Raw genomic sequence first — 13,285 nt, forward strand, 5'->3', positions numbered from 1 at the left:
CTACCTAGTATTACTGTTATTAATTCATTATATTATTGATTATTATATATTTATCTGTGTGTTATTATGTTTATGGGCCCGTTAAGCTGCAGGAAGGAAGAATTACACTGTTCCTTTCTCTGTATATGACAATTAAACATTCTTAACTGCTCGATGTACTTACAGCTAGCTCATTGCCTATTTTCTTCCCTTGTGATACAATCTCGCAGTGTAGGAAGGAACTGCAGATGCTGCTTTACACCGTAGATAGACATAAAATGCTGGAGTAACTCAGCGGAACAGGCCGCATCTCTGGAGAGAAGGAATGGGTTGAGACCCTTCTTCAGACTCAGTCTGATGTGCAATCTCTCAGTTTGGGAATCAGCACATTGTTCAGGAATAGCTTAGGAAACAGCGGAGTGTAGAGGCTTCATGAAAGGACCGTTAATGGCCATGTACAAAACAAAGGAGGAGTCTTATCCATGACCATACATGACCACAGCCATATACAGCAGGCCCTTTGACCCAACTCGTCCATGCTGTCCAAGATGCCCCATCTATTCTAGTCCCACCTACCCATGTTTGGTCCACATTCCTCTAAACCTCTCCTATCCATGTACCTGTCCAAGTGTTTTTTAAAGGTTGTTGTAGTACATGTCTCAACTACCTCCTCTGGCAGCTCGTTCCATTTACCCACCACCCTCTGTATGAAAACGTTGCCCCTGAGGTCCCTCTTAAATCTCTCCCCTCTCACCTTAAGACTGCGCCCTTTAGTTTTCCCTTGTCCTGGACTTTCTTTAGAATCCTCTACCCTGGGGAAAAAGACTGTGAGTGTTCACTTTATCCGTGCCCCTCATGATCTTGTACACCTCAATGAGGTCACCACTCAGCCTCCTACGCTCCAAACAAAACAGTCCCAGCCTATCCAACCTCTCCCTGTAACTCAAGCCTGCAAGCCCAGGTAACATCCTGATGAATCTCTTCTGCACCCTTTCCAACCTAGTGAGGTAAAAGACAGAAAGAAAACAATTTACATTTTCTTTGCTGGGTTTGGTTTGCAAATGTTAAGTATCAACCGTGGCTTATCATTTCACTTCCCAAATCAGTGCGTTGCAGATTTGAGTTTTACTTTAGTTTCTTGTCACGTGTACCAAGGTACAGTGAAACCCTTATTATTGCTTGCTATCCATTCAGCGGAGAGACTACTTTTATAGGTTCTCAGAGCGGAATAAAGCCATTTGGCCCATTAAGTCTATTCCCCATTCAATCATGGCTTATCTTTATTTCCCTCACAACTATATTCTCTTGCCATCACCCCATAACACCTGACACCCGTATTAATTATGAATGTCAATCTTTGCCTTAAAAATATCCATTGACTTGGCCTCCACAGCCGTCTGTGGCAATAAATTCCACAGATTCACCGCCGTCTGACTAAAGAAATTCCTCCTCATCTCCTTTCTAAAGGTATGTCCTTTTATTCTGAGGCTGTGCCCTCTGGTCCTACACTCTCCCAATAGTGGAAACATCCTCTCTATGTCCACTCTATCCAAGCCTTTCACTATTCGGTAAGTTTCATAGATACATAGATACATAGAAAATAGGTGCAGGAGTAGGCCATTCGGCCCTTCGAGCCTGCACCGCCATTCAATATGATCATGGCTGATCATCCAACTCAGTATCCCGTACCTGCCTTCTCTCCATACCCCCTGATTCCTTTAGCCACAAGGGCCACATCTAACTCCCTCTTAAATATAGCCAATGAACTGGCCTCAACTACCTTCTGTGGCAGAGAGTTCCAGAGATTCACCACTCTCTGTGTGAAAAATGTTTTTCTCATCTCGGTCTTAAAGGATTTCCCCTCTATCCTTAAGCTGTGACCCCTTGTCCTGGACTTCCCCAACATCGGGAACAATCTTCCTGCATCTAGCCTGTCCAACCCCTTAAGAATGTTGTAAGTTTCTATAAAATCCCCCCTCAATCTCCTAAATTCTAGCGAGTACAAGCCGAGTCTATCCAGTCTTTCTTCATATGAAAGTCCTGACATCCCAGGAATCAGTCTGGTGAACCTTCTCTGCACTCCCTCTATGGCAATAATGTCCTTCCTCAGATTTGGAGACCAAAACTGTATGCAATACTCCAGGTGTGGTCTCACCAAGACCCTGTACAACTGCAGTAGAACCTCCCTGCTCCTATACTCAAATCCCTTTGCTATGAATGCTAACATACCATTCGCTTTCTTCACTGCCTGCTGCACCTGCATGCCTATTTTCAATGACTGGTGTACCATGACACCCAGGTCTCGTTGCATCCCCTTTTCTTAATCGGCCACCATTTAGATAAAAGTCTGCTTTCCTGTTTTTGCCACCAAAGTGGATAACCTCACATTTATCCACATTATACTGCATTACCACATTATCAATGAGGCCCCCCTCATCCTTCTAAACTCCAGCGAGTACAGGCCCAGTGCTGACCAACGCTCATCATATGTTAATCCAATCATTCCTGGGATCATTCTCGTAAACCTCCTCTGGACCCTCTCCAAGGCCAAGCATATCCTTCCTCAGATACGGGGCCCAAAATTGCTCACAATACTCACAAAATGTGGTCTGACCAGCGCCTTATAGAGCCTCAGCATTACATCCGTGTTTTTGTATTAAAGCCCTCTCGAAATAAATGTTAGCATTCCATTTGCCTTCCTTACTATACATTCAACTAACAAATGACCTTTTGGGAATCGTGCACCAGCGCTCCCAAGTCCGATTTCTGAATTCTATCCCCATTTAAAAAATAGTCTACGCCTGTATTCCTACTACCAAAATGCATGACTCCACACTTTGCTACGCTGTATTTCATCTGCGTCTTCTCAGCCCATTCTCCCAACTTGTCCAAGTCCAAAGAATATCACTGTGACTTGTCCCATGTGACAATAAAGTATTAATTCATTCATTCTGAAAAGTCTCTGCTTTCTCTTCACCATCTGCCCCTCCATCTAACTTCGTAACATCTGCAAACTAGGCCACTGTTTCAATCCCCTCATTCAATTCATTAATATACAACGTGAAGAGCAGCCCTGCGGAACTCCGCTCGTCACTGCTGCCAAACAGAAGAAGCTTCCCTTTCTTGCCACTCTTTGCCCTCTTCCATCCAGCCAACCTGCTATCCATGCTAGTATATGCCTTCTGATACCATGGGCTCTCATATTCTTTCGCGGCCTCACAAGCGGCACCTTAGCAAAGGCCTTTTGATTGTAATCATGTACAGATTTTCAGAAGGCCTTTGCTAAGGTGCCGCTTGTCCAGTGTATAGATATTGGATAAAAGGAATAACGTTCATTGCATAAAGTCCAGCAAAGTCCGATTAAAGATAGTCCGAGGGTCTCCGATGAGCTAAATGGGAGGTCAGGACCATTCTCTAGTTGGTGGGAGGATGGTTCGGTTGTCTAATAACAGCTGGGAAGAAATTGTTACTGAATCTGCAGGCGTGCATTTTCACACTTCTGTATCTTTTGCCTGATGGGAGGGGGGTGGGGAGAGGGGAGAAGAGGGAGTGAGACTTGTCCTTGATTATGCTGCTGGCCTTGCCGAGGCAGCGTGAGGAGTTTGAATCTTTGCATAGACAAAGCTAGGGTTAAACGTGTAGAGAGTGTTACACAGCCAGTGGTTCTGCCATGTCTCAGCTGACGAGTTAAAGAGAGACCGTGTGTTTATAGTTTAAGGTAGACAAATAAGCTGGAGAAACTCAGCGGGTGAGGCAGCGTCTATGGAGCGAAGGAATAGGCAACGTTTCGGGTCGAGAGTAGTTTAGTTTAGTTTAGTGATACAGCACGGAAACAGGCCCTCCGGCACACCGAGCCTGCGCCAACCAGCGATCCCCGCACATTAACACAAGCACACTAATGACAATTTACACTTGTACCAAGTATCCAAGCCAATTAACCGACAAACCTGTATGTCTTTGGAGTGTGGGAGGAAACCGAGGATGTCGGAGAATCTGTTCACTATTAATCACAAGGCATAATTTTCAGGAGCCATGGGGTTACCGCAGCTGATAATAATCTTTCTTTCGTCACCGCTGGTGCTGAAGAAATGACATTGCTGCAGGACATTGTCTGGTCTTTTCTCCCTTTACAGATGTTTGCCTGTTTTTATTTCAGATCACTAACATCTGACTTGTGTTTTTGCATTATTATCTCACAGTTGCTTGTTGGAGATTGAGGTCCTCAAATTCAAATGTCACATTTACAAAATCACAGCAGAGATTCCTCCTGAAAAGTTGTTTAGAGTCAGTGAACCCCTCTGGGATGTATCGAAAGAGGACTGAAACAAATTGAAGAAACTGGACAAATGCACATTTAGTTTAGACATACAGCTTGGGTTAGAGGCCCTTCAGCCCACTGAGTCCACGCCGACCATCAATCACCCGTTCACACTAGTTCTATGTTATCCCACTTTCTCATCCACTCAACTGCACATTGAAACATAGAAACATAGAAATTAGGTGCAGGAGTAGGCCATTCAATATGATCATGGCTGATCATCCAACTCAGTATCCTGTACCTCCCTTCTCTCCATACCCTCTGATCCCTTTAGCCACAACTAACTCCCTCTTAAATATAGCCAATGAACTGGCCTCAACTACCTTCTGTGGCAGAGAATTCCACAGATTGACCACTCTCTGTGTGAAAAATGTTTTTCTCATCTCAGTCCTAAAAGATTTCCCCCTTATCCTTAAACTGTGACCCCTTGTTCTGGACTTCCCCAACATCGGGAACAATCTTCCTGCATCTAGCCTGTCCAACCCCCTAAGAACATTAGGAGTAGTTTACAGAGGGCCAATTAACCTATAAACCTGCACCTCTTTTGGATGTGGGAGGAAACCGGAGCACCAGAAGGAAACCCACACAGTCACAGAGAGAAGGTGCAAACTCCACACAGACAGCAGCCGAGGTCAGGATGGAACCCGGGCGTCTGGCACTGACTGGCAGCGGCTCTACCCGCTGCGCCACTGTACCGCCCGAATCTTTAGCCGACTCCAACACCCTGTGGATCACGGGCCCTGCCACCAAGGGGCATTGGCAACAGGAATAGTTCAGAAATAAGTTGAAACAACCGTGAAGCACTGTGGTATTTATACTGCTACACATGACAATATTGGAATGTGATATAACTGCAGGCAATTCCATTTCTCACTGTCAATTCTTTAACAAACATCTCTTACTGGACTGAAGATGTGTTTACAAAATCTTTCATTTCCCTTATTGCTTAGTTACCAAATTGATGTGTCTGTTCAGCTAATTCAAGCAAAGAATAACTTATTTATTTTTACCCATCACACTCTTGGTCACTGTATACCATCTCAGGTGCAATAAATAACAAAACCTAGAACAGGGCACAAGGACAGGCTATCCAGTCCATGTTCTCCAGAGATGCTGCCTGGCCCGCTGAGTTCCCCCAGCACTTTGTGGTTGCTCTGGCAGAGGGATGTAGAGTTTCAGCATATCTTGCAAAGTTTGTTTGTTGAAGGCTTTCTGAATATAAGAAATGTACCAGAGGTAATAAAATAGTTAACAGCTTACCATATGGAGCAAAATACAACGTGCTGGAGGAACGTAGCGAATCTGTGTAGGGGATGGACAGATAACGTTTTGAGTCGGGATCCATTACGATATTGTTCAATCCATCTGGGAATAACACACAGTCAAAATCTTGTAGAAACAAGGAGCTGCAAATGTTGGTTAATACACAAAAGGTCACAAAATGATGGAGTAAAGGGCTTGTCCCACTTGGGCATCATTTGCGCGTCACGCAGGTGACGTGCGACGATTTTGTACATCCCAAAATCCTGGGGCGCCCCGCGCATCACCGCCTACGTCACCACGCACCATGCACGCATCACGACACGTGCGTCGTGACGCGTGAATGATGTCATGTAAATGACGCGCAAATGACGCCCAAGTGGAACAGGCCCTTAACTCAGCAGGTCAGACAGCATCTCTGGAGAACATGGATAAGTGACGTTTCAGGTCTGAAGGGTCCTGAGACTGAGTCCCGAGGCAGGAGAATGGTGTTGTGAGGGAAAGATAGAGCAGCCATGATTGAATGGCGGAGTAGACTCGATGAGCTGAATGGCCTCATTCTGCTCCGATGATTTATGAACATCCATGTTCTCCAGAGATGCTGTCAAGGATGTTGAGTTACGCCAACAGTGTGTCCTTCAGAGTCAACATCTTCCTCTCTTATTAATTCCTCCAAATGCATATTCATTATTGCAAAAGGTATTTAAAATTAAAAGCTCTCTCTGTTTCCCTAGTCTCACAGAATATTTCGATAGACTGCAGCTCCACCCTGTGGTCAATAACACTGTGGGGGCAGAACCAGGAAAAGCAAAAAAGCTAAAGTTCTGGATGTCAACAAACACTGTCAAACTTCTCCAGGTGTACGGTAGAGAGCACACTGACTGGTTGCATCACGGCCTGGTTCAGTAACTCAAACGCCCAGGAACGAAGGAGACTACAGAGAGTGGTGGACACTGCCCGGTCCATCACAGGTACTGACCTCCCCACCATCGAAGATCCATCGCAGGTACTGACCTCCCCACCATCGAAGGTCCATCACAAATACTGACCTCCCCACCATCGAAGGGATCTACAGGAGGCGCTGCCTCAAAAAGGCAGCCAGCATCATCAAAGACCCACACTACGCTGGCCACGCTCTCATCTAGCTAGCCATCGGGACGAAGGTACAGGAGCCTGAAAACCGTGACCTCCAGGTTCAAGAACAGCTTTTTCCCAGCAACCATCAGGCTCTTGAACACTGCACAACACTAACCTCAGCAACTATGATCTTCTATGGACAGTGCACTACACAGTTGCACTACGGACTTCGGGGTTTGCATGGTTACCCAGTATTGTGGTTATTAAATCATTGCATTATTGATTATTCTACATTTATCTGTGTTTAATGCCCATTTAGCTGCAGCAAGAATTGCATTGTTCCATACTGTTTATATGACAAATAAATATTCTTAACTGCGCAAAGTACTTACAGCTAGCTCATTGCCTATTTTATTCCCTTTTCCACGATTCCCGTGGTACAATCAGTGTAGGAAGGAACTGCAGATGCTGGTTTACACTGAAGATAGACACAGAATGCTGGAGTAACTCAGCAGGACAGGCAGCATCTCTGGAGAGAAGGAATGGGTGACGTTTAGGGTTGAGACCCTTCATCTGACACGGTTTGATGCACAATCGCTCGGTTTAGGAATCAGCACATGGTTAATAGCTTAAGAAACAGCGAGTATTACAGTTATTAATTTACTGTAATATTGATGGGCAGTAGGCAGGTGCTATAGACCTGCACGGGAAGGTAGGCGCTCCCACCCCCACGAGTCTCGGGCAGATGGGGCTCGTCAGCCTGGGAAGGCAGTCCATCTAGGAGAGGGAAAACTCTGATTTAAATCCTCCACTGCCTTGTGGCCATTTCCAGTCATGGAAAAGGCTCCTGGAGTAAACCTCAAGAAAATCCGGAGTCGGAGCCCCTAAGGCAGTTCGTCGTTGTCTACAACCTCGCTCTGGCAGCTCCTGCAACGGCGCTGGTGCCAAACTGTAACGGCGCTGCTGTTCCCTTGGATCGATCAGCGACGTGGAGAGGGGGGACGTGCTGCATGGGCAACAGCCGGTCCTCCATATGACATCGCCCAGGCTTGCATCCGACCAGGATGTATCACCCATGGTCAGTCATGACCGAAGTGGGCTACTACTACTAATATTGATTATTGTACATGTATCCGTGTGTTATTGCAGTCACATGCCCGTTATGCTACAGCTGATAATTGCATGACAATTAAACCATGACTTGTTGCATCGTCACAGCATCAAGGACAGCCCCACGACAAATTGTAAACTCTGCATCTATTCCTGATCCAAGCCGATGTTCTTTGCCAGTGTGACCATCGAGCAGAAGCAGCCTACATGTGAAAGTGTAGTAGGAATGAGCGTGCCAAGGATTCATCAGTTCCAGGAGCAGTAGTAGGCCATGTGACCCATCGAATCTACTCCGTCACTCAATCATGGCTGATCTACCTTTCCCTCTCAACCCCATTCTCCTCCCCGTGACCCGACACCCGTACTAATCAAGAACCTGTCAATCTCCACCATGAAAATACCCAATGACTTGGTTGCCACAGCAGTCCGTGGCAATGAATTCCCCAGACTCACCACACTCTGACTAAAGAAATTCCTCCTTTCTAAAGGTACGTCCTTTCATTTTGAGGTTGTGACCTCTAGTCCGAGACTCTCCCACTAGTGGAAACATCCTCTCCACATTCACTCTATCCAGGCCTTTCACTATTCGGTAGGGGATCATGACACAAGCCTCCTTGTGGCGATCCCCGGAAAAGACAACACGATGCACTCAGTGAAGCGTCGGGTGACCAATTCTGTCAACATGTTGGATGATGACGGAAGCCAACAGCGAGCTATGCGTCATCTGACACATGAACGAACAAACTATTCGTTAAGTTTCAATGAGGAGGCCCCTCATCCTTCTAAACTTCAGCTAGTGCAGGCCCAGTGCCGTCAAACGTTACACATACATTAACCCAATCATCCCTGGGATCATTCTCGTAAACCTCCTCTGGATCCTCTCCAACGGCAGCACATCCTTCCTCAGATATGGGGCCCAAAACTCCTCACATTACTCCAAATGCGGCCTGAGCACTGCCAGGTCACCAGCAACGCTGCCTTGCTGACAGCGACAATGCTGCTGAACAATGAGAGTGGGGTCAGAGTCAACCTGCAGCCAGACACCACCCTGTCTGGGGGGGGAAGTGTCACTAAATCAACCTGACATCCTATGTATCCACTATGGAATGTCTTCTAGTTCTACATTACTGGTTTACAATCCACCAGGCAGCCTTCAAGTAAATAGACAAGGAGACATTCGTGCAGAAATCTAAAGGGCCTGTCCCACTTGCGCGTAATTTACACTACATCATTTACGTGTCACGACGCACGACGTGCGCATCGTGACACGCACGTGATGCACGCATGGTGCTTGATGACATAGGCAGTGACGCCCGGCCGCGCGCGGCTTCGCAGAATTTTGTGATGTACAAAATCTTCACGCGCCATCTGCGTGACGTGCAAATGACGGCCAAGTGGGACAGGCCCTTAAGTTATGAAAGCCGAGTTTCTAACGTAGAAAGACAGGTCAACGAGGGAGGTGTTACTTTGTCTGTTCTTTCCACGCGCTGCCTGATCTTTCTAAGCACTTTATAGGTTTAGAGCAAGGATGTCAAACTTATTTAAAGTCACGGACAACATGTGACTTCATGCTCGCTGGATCGCGTCGTGCATGGGCGAACGCAGCCAGATCCGCAACCGTGGACAGCTGCAGCCCGCTCTGGCATCGGGGAAATCATCCCGCGGGCCAGATTGGACCCCTTCGCGGGCCAGATGCGGCCAGCGAGTTTGCCACCCCTGGTTTAGAGGAATAAGGGCCAAAAACAAGAAGGCGGGACTTGTGTAGATGGGGGCGTGTTGCTCGGCGTGGGCAAGGTGGGCCAAAGGGCCTGTTTCCGTGATGTATGACGATGAATTCCAGAATTTTGTGTATTTTGGCAGCTGGAGATTCATAGGCGGCCATTCAATCCATCATGATTATGCTAGCCCTGAGAGAGGCCCGTCTAACCCAGCACAATGTTCTCTTCAGATATGGTACACACCCAACTGCCCATTGTCGCTTATTGTGGGATTTGACTCTACCATGTTTTATGTAGTCTAATCCAGATAGCAAATCACTAGTTTAGCGCAAGAGAATTTTCCCCTGCCCAGACGCTCATTTGAAGTAGAGTCCCGACCCAAAGCCTCGTCTGTCCATTCCCTCCACAGATGCTGCCTGACTCACCGAGTTCCTCCAGCACTTGCTTTGCACAATATGATAATGTGTAAACCCAGACCGATTTAATTTTCTCTACGGCACTTTATATTCCACAGCCTTTTCAAACACACCTTTGCTATGAACAAAACACAGTGCTGGAGGAACTCAGCGGGTCAGGCAGCATCCGAGTTTGAGTTTAGTATATTGTCACGTGTACCAAAATACAGTGAAAAGCTTCAGTTGCGTGCTAACCAGTCCGCGGAAAGATAATACATTACAATAGAGCCATCCATAGTGTACAGATACATGACAAAGGAAACACCGTGAATAATGTTTACTGCAAGATAAAGCCAGTAAAGTAGCAATGTTACAAAATTTTGAGATTTTAAAAATCAAGTCTGCAATTTATCCCATCAGATAAAGCATAAAAATAAGTTTAATTTGACACCTAATTCACTTTCATATCTCAAGTATTTAAAAAGTTATGGCCATTTTCATACTCGGAAATGAGCATCTTGTTCCCTATTGATTTTCTATGGACATAACAAAAAAGCTGTGATCGTGAACAGTCAAAAGCCCATAACTTTCTTAAAAATTAAGAGAACTGAATGAAATTTTCAGTTATCATAGATTGAAGCATTCTGAAACAAATATAAAATAATCTTACTTGGATGACCTGAAATTAAAGCATATAATTAGTTAGTTACCTAATTGTAGCTAATTTCAGACTTCAATTACTAGATCTAAACATCTATCCATTTCTTAATAAATGATTAACATTTTTAAATAGTCTAAATGTCCAAATAATATTCACAAATAATTCACAATAAAACATGATTTTTAAATCTCATTTACATTAATTTATAGGCCAAATGGAAGGAATTCAGTGTTTAATTGCTGTAAATAAATGCCCATTTAAATCAGCTTTCTAGTGGGTCCCTGTGGAACGCGCTGGTTTAGAACGTTCACATTGCGGTAGATTTGTACCCTCAAATGCCCAGAAAAATACTGCGGGATATAATGGGGCCAAAATGAGCTACTCGCAATATTAAACTTTGTATAAAGGGATCTTTAGAAGCCCTTTTTAATGTAAAAATATACAGCATACCTTCAGTTGACTGCTTTATGAGACCCTGCGGTTGCTGGTGGTCGCGGGTTTAGAGATTGATTTTTAAACTACTATAACTATTATACGAGGCCTTTAAAACTAATAATAGCTTTTGCGACGGGGTCTTCCAGCGATTTTTCGTTAATAATTAACTAGGCTGAACATCTGCGATTTGAACAGCCTAGAGAAAATCGCGTTTTAAACCCGCCCCCCTCTAAACGGCGCCAAAATCGCGCACACCCGCAGTGACAGATTTTCAGCGACGCTTCAGGTAGGCTTTGCAACATACCTAAGTAAAGTCCAATCAAAATCGGTAGGCGGCGCGACTCTCGTCAGCAGCGGCCTCTGCAGTCCGTCTGCGTTTTTTATTATTTTATGTCTATGTTTTTATGTAGTTTTTGTTATTTTTTGTTGGGGTATGTGTGTGGGGGGGTGGGGGTGGTGTGGGGGGGTTGGGGGTAACTTTTAAATCTCTCCCTGCACGGGAGACCCAACCTTTTCTTTGTCGGGTCTCCGTTGTCGTTGGGGCTGCAACGAGGAGCGGCCTCCAACAGGAAGACCGGGGACTGTGGTGCCGACTACTCACCTCACCGTCGCGGAGCTGGCCGAGTCCAGAGCGGGTGGAGCTGTGGTGGACGCTGCTGCGGCCCGACCCCCGGAGATTCGGTGGCTGCAACTGCGGGTTTGGCGGACGGCGACACCGGGAGCCCGCGGGTCCCTGGAGGGAGTCCGCTTTTCAGGGCTCCCGCAACGGCGACTTCTCCCGCCCGAGTTGCGGGGTTGAAGAGCTCCTGGAGCGGGGCATTACTGCACCGCCCCGCGCGGCTTGGAATGGCCGCGGGAGTTTGCGAGCGCGCGCCGGGGGCTCTAACACCAAGACCCGTTGTGCGGCCTTGCATCACCCGGCGTGGCTTTAATGGCCACGGGACAATTCGCCATCGCCCGCCGGGGGCTTGGACTTTGACTCTGACATCGGGGGGGAGAGTGCAGTGGAGAGATAAGTTTTTTTGGCCTTCCATCACAGCGATGTGATGGATGTTTATGTAAATTATGTTGTGTCTTGGGTCTATTTGTTTGTAATGTATGGCTGCAGAAACGGCATTTCGTTTGGACCTCAAGGGGTCCAAATGACAATAAATTGAATTGTATTGTATTGTATCAAAGATAGTCCGAGGGTCTCCAAAGAAGCAGATCGTAGTTCAGGACTGTTCTCTAGTTGTTGGTAGGATGGCTCAGTTGCTTGATAACAGCTGGGTGGAAACTGTCCCTGAATCTGGAGCTGTGCATTTTCACACTTGTATAGTTTTTGTCCGATGTGAGAGGGGAGAAGAGGGAGTGACCGGGGTGAGACTGGTCCTTGATTATGCTGCTGGCCTTGTCGAGGTAGTGCAAGGTGTAAATGGCATCATTGGAAGGGAGAATGGTTTGCATGATAATCTGGGCTGCGTTCACAACTCTCTGTTATTTCTTGCGGCCTTGCCTGCGATGTTGCAATGCATCCAAACTATACTGTGAGGGAATGGACATACAACGTTTCGGGTCAGGTCCAGACTGCGACAGATTCCAGCATCCACAGATGTACTGCTAATTATGTTACATCTACAATCACGAGTCTTAGCCTCACTCCTTTTGTGCTCTGGCATCAAAGACCTCCTGCTTTTGAAAAACTCCAATAGGTTTAGTCTTGTATGCTTGTAACCTTCATTGTGTCGAAGTTAAGACAATGGTGCTTCTGTGGCAGTACAAGACTGTACACCTCATGGTGCAGGATGACATTTCCAACGTAATGGGTCACTGACTGCATTCAATTCAAGCCAAGTAACTGGATTCTGAAGAAAATTTACCAACTGAACGATTTTGACCATGACATTAGCAAATAATCAAAAGTTGATTTTTTTTTTTAAATGAAAAAATGTGACCTGTTTTAATCTCTGTAGTAAAGAGAACATGTGAATATCATATCCCAGTGTGATTGTTTTCCACAGAGTGAAGCCAATAAGAACATTATTTATGTAACTGAGGTGTACCAAACAGTTAAGGACAGAGAGTGCTGGAGTAAAGGCCCTGCCCCATTTTCCCGAGTTACTCAGGAATTCTCCCGAGTTCTCCCCTTGATTCAAACTCGGAGAATGTCCGTAGCGAGTCCGTAGATATTTCGTAGCGGCTCGTAATGCCAGCCGTAGGTACTCGGGGCATCAGGTAAGTCGGGACGTTTTTTCAGCGTTGAAAAATGTCCACGAGTAAAAAAAAAAAGCGCTGAGTACCCACGGCTGGCTATTACCGTAATTCTCCGAGTTTGTATCAAGGGGAAAACTCG

This window comes from Amblyraja radiata, chromosome 6, assembly GCF_010909765.2.
Source record: "Amblyraja radiata isolate CabotCenter1 chromosome 6, sAmbRad1.1.pri, whole genome shotgun sequence".
NCBI lineage: Eukaryota > Metazoa > Chordata > Chondrichthyes > Rajiformes > Rajidae > Amblyraja > Amblyraja radiata.